Consider the following 12,606-nt stretch of genomic DNA (forward strand, 5'->3'; position numbering starts at 1 on the left):
TTTTGTTCTAGTAATCATATTTTTGCAAAATGTCTTAAAATTAATTCTTTTTAATTCTGCCTTCAACATGAAATAGGAATAGGTTTTGTCATTTTATAAAAGGTATTGTACCTAATTTTGAACCATTTATTGTGTTTATTTCATGATTGTTTTATATCACCTTTGTCCAAAATCTCAAGAAATGTTTTTTTTATACCAACAGGATCACCTTAACAGTACTAAATAATGCTTTTAGAGGATTTCCTTCTACCATCGCTAATTTTGTAATAATTAATTTCCAGCTTAAGGTCAGAGGTCTCAAACATTTTTTCAATTGAATACAAAAGTTGCAAAATAATCTAGCTTGAAAAAATAATTAAGAAGCAATCATGCACTTTCTAGTTAAGTTTTCTTTATCTTTTACCAGTAAAATTTAGTTAGACTGATTTCAATATGATAAAGTGGTGACAAAATTTACAGCAAATGTAATTTCAGTGCTTTTTTTCCTGTTGCAAATATTTATCTGTAAACAGTTTAATAGTAATTTTTTAAGAGAAAGCTTTTGTGGACAAAACAAAGATACTAATGTTTCAAATAATATTGAAAATATTCTTTAAATTCTAAACACCTTTGGCTTTTGTATATATATAAGATAAAATAAGGATTAACATCTCTTTGAGAATAAATAAATACATTAAAGCTGACTTTTTTTTTCATTTTTTAGTTTATTATACACTTATACAAAAAATTAGGTCTGATTATCACTAGCTAAACTACAAAAAAGCAAATTATATATATATATATATAAAGAAATTAAATCACTGTGTGCCTCTCAACAATGAAACTATCTAGTAAGCAGTAGTTACTAATTATTTTGTTTACCACTTCCTTACTCGATATCAGGAGTTCATTTATTAAAATTTTTCTTTATTTGTGTAAACTTACAAGTGTAGTGATTTCACATTTGTGCCATATTTTATTTTGTGCATATGTAATTTCCATATTTTGTCTGCCAAAAGACATCTGCCACAGAATAATTGTTGTGGATCAATGATTGCAAACAATTATCATTTACTGTATTCAGTGACTTATAAGTCATGTCAAACTATTATAAACTTTACTCTGTTGTCCTTTATTTTTTTGACAGAAAATACAAAGAAAATTGGATTTAGGTATATGGTGTCTATGAATGACAGCTAGTTTGCAATGAAATGTTTCACATCTAATAAAAATCATTATCTTTACTTGTATTTAAACAACATTTTAATTTGAAAATATAGTCTATTTACTGCCAAATGTAATTGCTTATTTTGTGAAATAATTGTTGTCAAGAATTAAGATGTGGACATACTGTCCTCCAATGGCTAAGAAAAAAGTCTGTCTCATCCATGCAAGGGCATAGAAAAGATCTGAACCTGTTAATATGCATATATATGCAGTTGATACTCAATCGAATGTTAAGGCTGTAGGCTCTCATGACACAGATACTTGATATATGTTAGTACACTCTCTGTATACATAGCTGAGAGTCAGTAAAATGTTAATACCTCTCTGCATATAGTTGAGAGTCAGTAAAATGTTAATACCTCTCTGCATATAGTTGAGAGTCAGTAAAATGTTAATACCTCTCTGCATACATAGTTGAGAGTCAGTAAAATGCTAATACCTCTCTGAATACATAGTTGAGAGTCAGTAAAATGTTAATACCTCTCTGCATACATAGTTGAGTCAGTAAAATGTTAATACCTCTCTGCATACATAGCTGAGAGTCAGTAAAATGTTAATACCTCTCTGCATACATAGTTGAGTCAGTAAAATGTTAATACCTCTCTGCATACATAGTTGAGTCAGTAAAATGCTAATACCTCTCTGAATACATAGTTGAGTCAGTAAAATGTTAATACCTCTCTGCATACATAGTTGAGTCAGTAAAATGTTAATACCTCTCTGCATATAGTTGAGAGTCAGTAAAATGTTAATACCTCTCTGCATACATAGCTGAGAGTCAGTAAAATGTTAATACCTCTCTGCATATAGTTGAGTCAGTAAAATGTTAATATCTCTCTGCATACATAGTTGAGTCAGTAAAATGTTAATACCTCTCTGCATACATAGTTGAGAGTCAGTAAAATGTTAATACCTCTCTGCATACATAGTTGAGTCAGTAAAATGTTAATACCTCTCTGCATACATAGTTGAGAGGCAGTAAAATGTTAATACCTCTCTGCATACATAGCTGAGAGTCAGTAAAATGTTAATACCTCTCTGCATACATAGTTGAGAGTCAGTAAAATGCTAATACCTCTCTGCATACATAGTTGAGAGTCAGTAAAATGTTAATACCTCTCTGCATACATAGCTGAGAGTCAGTAAAATGTTAATACTTCTCTGCATACATAGTTGAGTCAGTAAAATGTTAATACCTCTCTGCATACATAGTTGAGAGTCAGTAAAATGTTAATACCTCTCTGCATATAGTTGAGAGTCAGTAAAATGTTAATACCTCCCTGCATACATAGTTGAGTCAGTAAAATGTTAATACCTCTCTGCATACATAGTTGAGAGTCAGTAAAATGTTAATACCTCTCTGCATACATAGTTGAGAGTCAGTAAAATGTTAATACCTCTCTGCATACATAGTTGAGAGTCAGTAAAATGTTAATACCTCTCTGCATATAGTTGAGAGTCAGTAAAATGTTAATACCTCTCTGCATATAGTTGAGAGTCAGTAAAATGTTAATACCTCTCTGCATACATAGTTGAGTCAGTAAAATGTTAATACCTCTCTGCATACATAGTTGAGTCAGTAAAATGTTAATACCTCTCTGCATACATAGTTGAGTCAGTAAAATGTTAATACCTCTCTGCATACATAGTTGAGAGTCAGTAAAATGTTAATACCTCTCTGCATACATAGTTGAGAGTCAGTAAAATGTTAATACCTCTCTGCATACATTAGTTGAGTCAGTAAAATGTTAATACCTCTCTGCATACATAGTTGAGAGTCAGTAAAATGTTAATACCTCTCTGCATACATAGCTGAGAGTCAGTAAAATGTTAATACCTCTCTGCATACATAGCTGAGAGTCAGTAATATGTTAATACACACTAAGCACACATAGTAGGTTCTCAGTATTAATTTAATTAATTCTCTGCACATACATATTCATACAATCTCTGTATACATAGTTGATACTTAGTACAATGTTAATACACTCTCAGAATACATAGTTGATACCTAGTACAATGTTAATACACTCACTGTATTCATAATTGATACTCAGTAGAATCTTAATATACTCTCTGTACACACTGTTTGGTACTCAATACAATATTAATACACACTCTGCATACATAGTTGCTACTAAGTCTAATCTTAATACACTACACAGATTGCCGTTATTACTCATAGCAATATATGTACACTCTCCACACATTACAATGTACAGACTTCACACATACTACTGCTACAGTGGCATAAGTGGTTAGAGCATCCACCTTGGATGTGGGGGGTAATGTGTTCGAAACCCAACAGAGTCATACCAAAGACTTATAAAAATGGTACAAGCAGCTACATTGCATGGTGTTCAGTGTTAAGAGTGTCCGGTCTGGTTGGATTGGTGTCTGGATGTGACTAGGTGGGACATGATGCTACACGTGTGTGGCACAATGCCTCATTGCTAGACATCACTATAAATTGCCACACTGCAGACATCATAGCTATATTACAGAAACATTGTTAAAGCTACTTTAAAAATCCAAATCTCTCTCTCTCTCACACACACACACACACTGTTGATACTTAGTACAGCGTTAATGTATTCATCATACATAATTCACACTCAGTATAATGTTGATATACGCTCTGCACTCACCTTTAATACCAAGTATGTTACTTTGATTTCGGTAGTTAAGGGCAATTTAACCCACTATTGGCTCCATGATGAAAGCAAAGTGCCATTTCAAAAGACACAATGAAGCAGCCATCCCTGGCTAAGTGGGTAGGTATCAAACATGTGATTGTCAGATTACAAGTCAGACACTCTACAAATAGAGATATCGTGACTACCATGAACAATGTTAATAAACACACTCAATACATTACTGTGACTGCGATGAACAATGTTAATAAACACACTCATACAGTACTGTAACTGCCATGCACAATGTTAATAAACACACTCAATACATTACTGTGACTGCCATGAACAATGTTAATAAACACTCTACACACACAGCTGATACTCATAAGAAACAATGTAAATGCACACTATGCACATATAGCTCATACTTGTTATAATGTTCTACACATAGTTGATACTCAATACAAACAATATCAATGGAAACTCTGCACTTATCTTGTTAGGTTTGTGTTCAGGGCAGCTTTCAGGCACAAATGTGTTGCATTTGTGTTCTACTAATTTGTTTCTAGTTTAACTGTCATCTTGATTAACCCTCTCTCTTAGTTGCACCAAAAGGGTGATTTGATTCACTAAAACATTTTGAAACAGTTAATAATTCATTTCTTGATCCATAAACAATCTAGTCCATTTCTTGATCCTTGAACAATCTAATCCAATTCTTGATCCTTAAACAATTTAATCTATTTCTTGATCCTTGAACAATCTAATCCATTTCTTGATCTTTAAACAATCTAATCCATTTCTTGATCCTTAAACAATTTAATCCATTTCTTGATCTTTAAACAATCTCATCAATTTCTTGATCCTTAAACAATTTAATCCATTTCTTGGTCCTTAAACAATCTAATCCATTTATTGATTCTTAAACAATCTAATCCATTTCTTGGCCCTTAAACAATCTCATCCAATTCTTGATCTTTAAACAATCTCAGCCATTTTTTGATCTTTAAACAATCTCATCTATTTCTTGATATTTAAACAATTTAATCCATTTCTTGATCTTTAAACAATCTAATCCATTTCTTGATCCTTAAACAATTTAATCTATTTCTTGATCCTTGAACAATCTAATCCATTTCTTGATCTTTAAACAATCTAATCTATTTCTTGATCCTTGAACAATCTAATCCATTTCTTGGTCCTTAAACAATCTAATCCATTTATTGATTCTTAAACAATCTAATCCATTTATTGGCCCTTAAACAATCTCATCCAATTCTTGATCTTTAAACAATCTCAGCCATTTTTTGATCTTTAAACAATCTCATCTATTTCTTGATATTTAAACAATTTAATCCATTTCTTGATCTTTAAACAATCTAATCCATTTCTTGATCCTTAAACAATTTAATCTATTTCTTGATCCTTGAACAATCTAATCCATTTCTTGATCTTTAAACAATCTAATCTATTTCTTGATCCTTGAACAATTTAATCCATTTCTTGATCTTTAAACAATCTCATCAATTTCTTGATCCTTAAACAATTTAATCCATTTCTTGGTCCTTAAACAATCTAATCCATTTATTGATTCTTAAACAATCTAATCCATTTCTTGGCCCTTAAACAATCTCATCCAATTCTTGATCTTTAAACAATCTCAGCCATTTTTTGATCTTTAAACAATCTCATCAATTTCTTGATCCTTAAACAATTTAATCCATTTCTTGATTCTTAAACAATCTAATCCATTTCTTGGTCCTTAAACAATCTAATCCATTTCTTGGTCCTTAAACAATCTCATCAATTTCTTGATCCTTAAACAATTTAATCCATTTCTTGGTCCTTAAACAATCTAATCCATTTATTGATCCTTAAACAATTTAATCCATTTCTTGGTCCTTAAACAATCTCATCCACTTCTTGATCTTTAAACAATCTCGGCCATTTATTGATCTTTAAACAATCTCATCCATTTCTTGATCTTTAAACAATCTCATCAATTTCTTGATCTTTAAACAATCTCAGCCATTTATTGATCTTTTTAAGAATCTCATCCATTTCTTGATCTTTAAACAATCTCATCAATTTCTTAATCTTTAAACAATCCTTGGTACAAACCATGGCTCACATGCAAATCTTTGACTGCAACTTCTTTGAATGAACTATTTTTCAAGTCTACAAATATGATCAACTTACTTAATTTAGTTCCATCTTTTTGACATAATCTCTATACATTTCATCTATTGGTTATAGTTCATGCTTTATATTTGTTTTGCCAAATTAATTAAGATTAATTTTAATAAACACAAAAGACAATTAGTTTTTTTCTTTCTAATACTGTGAAGCAAATAAAAAATTTCATCTATGCACATTTAGATTTAAGTTGTTAGAACTTTTGCCCAATCTTATTGTAACCTATTACGGCAATAAAATATGTTTAAACAAACATCAATGAGGATTTCATTTAATCCATTCCTCGGATACCCTTGTCATGGGAAGATGAGTGGACAGAAACATGGCAGTAGAACAAATAACATAGATCCTGATTGACTGGTGCATCATCTCACAGCAAATAAGGGTTGATTTGGAGTTTAAAGTTAACTTTAATAAAATAATACCTTGGCTCTGCTTTCAATGATTTGTATATTTTTCTCAAAATATTTGCCCGATGATGTACGAAAACAGACAATCTAATAAACTGGTACATCCCAGACTTAGCGAAGTCCTCCATTATTTCCCGTTAGGCCTACTGATTCACTTAGTTTCAAACTAATTTTATGACGAAATAGTGTACAAGAGGCAGTTAATATATATCCAGATCACCGATTCTGATCTTAACAAACATGTTTGTATGCTTTATCATCAAAGGATATCATGCAGGAAATTGATAGTTACTACCTTACTCGAAAAAGGGTTAATGGTCAATCAGCTATCAAAACATAATGTTTGTGAATGAGCAAGACTTTGTCAACGTAATTGATATCAAAACTAGGCCTAGTTATTGATGTCTTGATGAATACATTTCACTACAACACTAGAACTAACCGGGCTAAGGCGAGGGGCATTTTAAAAAAAGTATAGTCAGTCAATGTACCTCTTAAATAGCTATTGTTCGTCCATCAGAGTGACATTGAGTTTTGTCAATCCAAGTAAGGATTTATTCCAAATACTAAGCTAGGCATCACACACTTTCTTACACTTAGCTACTGTCCTATCCAAACTATCAATTCTAGCAGCTTTAGCACTCTTCTGAATCTCGTTAACCCCGAAATGCTTATCCAAATTTATGAATGGCATTTTGTCTAATTCTCAACATGTCTTGATTCTCGTGCACTACTTAGTTCGATACATTCGGAAATGAACACAATAACAAAAGCTAAAGTTGTTTATTTGATGTACTTTTATAGATGACCACATGTACATCTCTGGGTCTTTCTGACTCTGAATTCAATCATCGTAAATATCAGTACATTTTCCCACCTGGCCGCCAGTCAAAGCCTTTGAACTGGCCACCCAGCTATTGCATCATCTAATGTACTCTTATAATGTCAACATGTATGTACATCATGAGGTCTTTCAGTCACTGAATTCTGTCATTGTAAATATCAGCACAGCTAACTGATCAACACATTTTCCCACAAAGCAGGTGGCTGAAGCAGGACTGGCAAGTCTTTGAATTTTGCCGCACACCTATTACATACGTACGGAGGACTCTCGCCTCAGTGATTTTCTGTTCCCAGATAAAAAATTGGCGTCCAAATAGGCATAATTAAGCATTTCTGAGATCTCTGAGATTAGTTCAGAATTTATGCAGTTTGGATAGCTAGTATGCTTCTGAGTAGTGAAAGAATTTTATGTACATGTAGAAAGTGATACATATAGAACTTTAGGGGTAATTTTATCCTTTAAGGAACAGTGTTCTGGGAGAGATGGGACAGTCCAAAAAAAGAAGTGACAAGCTCAGAATAAAGGACTAGAAAGTCCAGGAAGGGGGTGAAGCATTAGAGAATGGGAAGGCTCGAGGAAACAGGAAGACATTGATACATGGTCAAGGGAGGAAGGTGATGCAACCAGTCATGGACATTGTGCTCTTTTCACCACTCATTATTATGATGAAATAAATCCAAATTAGACACTGCTATTAAATTATGTCGACATAATTTAGATTGAATTGGAATTGCCACTATTAATTTGTTTTGATTAAATTTGTTATTTTTCTTGTCAAAGGGGCTCATATAGCATTATTTCTTCCCAATATTCTTGCTCAGTTCTCTGTGAAATTCTATCTTTCCACTCCCACTGGGCTGTAATATCAAGGGAGGTCATCCTCTAGACAATGCCAGCCAAATCCAATTAACCACCCTTTCTACTAAAAGGGCAATGTTACAAATTGTAAACACCTATTTATAGATCATATGCAAGCTTTGGGCACTCTTAAAATCTTAAAACATGAATCTATACCCATGCACAAAAATTAGCTATGCCATTGTTTCTTTATACATAATCATCACAATTTACAGTCATGAACAAAAATTAAAAAAAAATATAAATATACATAACAGGATCCTTACACTGAAGAATAAGCCCTCTTTATAATACTTTTCATAGAAACTATGAAAAGTGGCCAGCATCATAAGTGTGGGTTTTCTGATAGTGTCTGCAGCCTGCATTATAATACACCTGTTCATAAAAAATCATGTTCATGAATCTTCAATAAAAACCCTTCCACAAAGGTCTGTTATATAGCAGTCATTAAACTTTAATTATACTGAACATCATAATGGGCAGGGTGGAACTGTCCTAACCAGAGTAAAAGTTTTCAATAAGAAAATGTTAAAATGTTTCTATTCTAAGTAAGAGTAGTCACATTTGCTGTGAAGCGGATAATTTTAATGAAATTGAGAGCATTAATATGCCAGATTACTATCTCTTACATCTGGACAAATTCTGTTGAGTGGATTTTGAGACAAAATCATTGCAGGTTTTATCAGTCTTTTGTATTGGCAACCATATTTGATGGACAATCTACATAACTGGTCAAAGTTTGAATGCCTTCATGCCAGAATACTTTCTGAAAACTTTTATGAAATGCTGTTTAGTGATTTTGGGGAAATCATTTTATGCTTTAGCTACTGTTAGTAACTGCTGATATTTTTGCCAGCAGATAGGAAAACGTTTTATAGAAAATAACCTCCCCAAATCTATGTAAATCCTTCAACCAGGATGCTTTCTGTTAAATTTGGTATAATTCAAATGAGGCTTTTGAAGGGAAGGTTTTTAATATTTTTTCTACCTTTAGGAATCGTAGCCATATCTGACAGTATATTAACATCAATTGTACAATCTGTGTGCTATCGATTCTAAGTTCATATATCAATGATGAATTTCCGCTCATTAATCATTAATGACATAAAATAATGACAAAAGTATTAATAAACCTCATTTTCTATATGAATTTAACATGGTACATAATTTCATTGCAATCCTTTCTTTTTTCTGTCCCCTTCCCCTCTCATGCATATGGGACAAGATATGCATAGTAAGAGAAAAAAGAATTTGACCTGATTGAAAGCCTTAAACGGAATTTACACCAAGTAACTTACAAGAATATGGTTCATCACAACAGTATCTGTACATTTTCCTTGGGATTTAACTACAGTATGGTTCATCACAACAGTATCTGTACATTTTCCTTGGGATTTAACTACAGTATGGTTCATCATAACTGTATCTGTACATTTTCCTTGGGATTTATCTACAGTATGGTTCATCACAACAGTATCTGTACATTTTCCTTGGGATTTATCTACAGTATGGTTCATCACAACAGTATCTGTACATTTTCCTTGGGATTTAACTACAGTATGGTTCATCACAACAGTATCTGTACATTTTCCTTGGGATTTATCTACTGTATGGTTCATCACAACAGTATCTGTACATTTTCCTTGGGATTTATCTACAGTATGGTTCATCACAACAGTATCTGTACATTTTCCTTGGGACTTATCTAGTGTTTATATAATCAATGATGCAATGCTGCAACATTCTGTTGACACTATAAAGTAAATTCTTTGTACAGTGTGTATTCTGTATCATATACCACTCAGCAAGCCTCGTTTCCTTCTAATGAAACAGGTATATATTGCATGGTATGTCATTGGAACAGCATACACACACACACACACACACGAGAGAGAGAGAGAGAAAGAGTATGCAACAAAGCTTGCATAACTTTATCAGCTACGAACAATAATCTTACTTCTATGTAATTTGATGTTTAACGCGTTATCCTATGACAAATGCAAACAAGGGAAAAAAACTCTACTGATCATACTCGATAATAATACCATACTGAATTTTACCAAGTTTATCTTGTAAAAACGGATCATATATATCCTGGGTGGTGGGTGGCTGAGGGTGTTTTAAAATATGTGTCTTTTGTGACACACATACATACATACATGTATTATTTACATATAGTCTTAGGCAATTTTAATTAATGGGATATGGTTTTTAGGTATCAACATATACAAAGGAAACAAACGTTTCAATACATATACATGTAATGACATTTTCTTTAATTCTACATTGTATCATATTGACCTACTACTTGCTAGGCAGGCTGACTTTTATAAAATTTGCAAATTCCTTATATATATTTAAACTTACTTTTAGTATTCAACCAGAAAATCAGAACAAAGTTGAAAGATTGAAAATAATATTTCTGTCAGATAGAGAGAGAGAGAGAGAGAGAGAGAGAGAGAGAGAGAGAGAAAGAGAGAGACAGAGAGAGATGGGGGGGGGGTTCAGAATGGTTTAAACAGACTCTAAATTACACTGCTAAAATGTACATCAGTCCAATGGTTAACATGATAGATTTCTATCAAGCTGGTTGCCCTACTGTACCATTGAGCAAGACTATCATTGCCTAACAAAACCAAGCAGTCTTTTGCCAGAACACCATAACATGAACTTAGCCCATCTAAATCAAATTCCATTGTGAAATTTGCCAATATAAGCCAATACACTTTAATGCAAACTTAGTCAATCTAAATCAAAACATCTTAATGTGAACTTAGCCCATCTAAACCAATATACCATAATGTGAACTTAGCCCATCTAAACCAATAAAAGACGTGATCTTGGCTCATATAAACAAAAACACCTTAATGCGAACTTAGCCAATCTAAACCAACCGACTTAATTTATTTTAAGTGAAACTTTAAATACTTTTCAGCATTATGAATGAAATCACAAATAGTCCATAACAGTTCTATGACAAGTCCAAAAGGGTAGTGTTCCAAATGAATGCCAGTGGTTTTCTGAATGAAGTCCAATTTTGAATGTGCTGATGTGCTAACAATCTTGACGTATGGCAATGATGTAATTCAGAATGTCCTTGAATGAATTCATAATAGTCCCATATAGCTATTTTTGATATTTGGACATTTGTATTGGGGTGTATGAACATATTTGTTTTGCTTATCAAAACGTTGGAAATCGCCGACACTATGCGTTATCGGCATAGGGTATCTGCTTACTAGCCACAGGATCTTGTATCATTGCTTACAATTAAACTATCAGTCGTACATATATTATAAAATGTATGACTGTCAGTTAAATTGTAAGCGACAATGCGAGCCCCTGTGCTTACTAGCATGCCATGCAAACTTGACCGACTTTTCATCGAGATATACCTGCATGAAATCGAGAGAAATATGATTTATTTTCTCAGAAATAATTGCGAGTATACTTTTATTATTATTATTTGTTGTTAATGAAGCTGACTGACGAAAGGAAACGATAACCTTGATGAAATTTGACACGGAACTCGCCCTTGCATTACTATTCAAATGACTTCACAAATATCGCAACCTACATGTCAGTGACATCGGCAATCAAATAGGCCCTTGCTTCTTTACAGATTGAAACTGCAGGGCTGTACTGTCTAAGCAGAACTCTCCCCTGTCTTTAATATATATATATATATATATATATATATATATATATATATATATATATATATATATATATATATATATATATATATATATATATCCATGTGTGTATCTAATATATGTATGTGTGTAGTGTATGTAACGACGAACAGACAACCTATATTAGTCTTAAATTTGTACGTGCAAATGTCTACGGCCATACCACGTTGAAAACACCAGTTCTCGTCCGATCACCGAAGTTAAGCAATGTCGGGCCCGGTTAGTACTTGGATGGGTGACCGCCTGGAAATACCGGGTGCTGTAGACTCTTAATTTTTTTTTTCTTCTTCTTTTACAACTAAAAACAGTTGAAGTTTTTCTTTCTTTTATTTTGTAACGAAATTTACTTTCTTCAATATAAATAATAAATAGAGCAATTTCTCGACTTTCATTTTCTCTTTTTCTTTAACTTTCTTCAATAATTCTGATCCTAAAAAAAAAATCAAGTATAGGACCTGAATATCACAAACGTTGCTTCGCACTTCTCTGCTCTTGGTTTCGATCCTTACTATCGTCATATGCGATCATAGGTGACCAGTATTTCTGATTAACAAATTTGGTTCAATTTCTCCAGTTTCCTCTACTTTTACTACCACAACAAGCTACTTCCTTCAAGTTATTTCTCATATATTCCTGATGTAGCCTCTAGCGAAGAGTTGCAAAATATGCGATCGATATCTTTCATTTTGGATACTTATTTGTGTTATTTCTTATTCATTAATTGATTGATAAATATGGAATGTATAAATTGTGAGAATTTT

General features: G+C 32.6%; 1 non-coding gene across 1 annotated transcript; it reads left to right on the forward strand.

The window, feature by feature from the left end:
• Window positions 1-11,994: 11,994 nt before the first annotated feature.
• On the forward strand, window positions 11,995-12,113 carry LOC149794316 (5S ribosomal RNA). The gene has a single exon (XR_016423122.1). It is a non-coding gene; the product is annotated as a 5S ribosomal RNA (ribosomal RNA).
• Window positions 12,114-12,606: the final 493 nt, after the last annotated feature.

The sequence above is a fragment of the Sinohyriopsis cumingii genome, chromosome 8, assembly GCF_028554795.1.
Source record: "Sinohyriopsis cumingii isolate HCF-2022 chromosome 8, ASM2855479v2, whole genome shotgun sequence".
NCBI lineage: Eukaryota > Metazoa > Mollusca > Bivalvia > Unionida > Unionidae > Sinohyriopsis > Sinohyriopsis cumingii.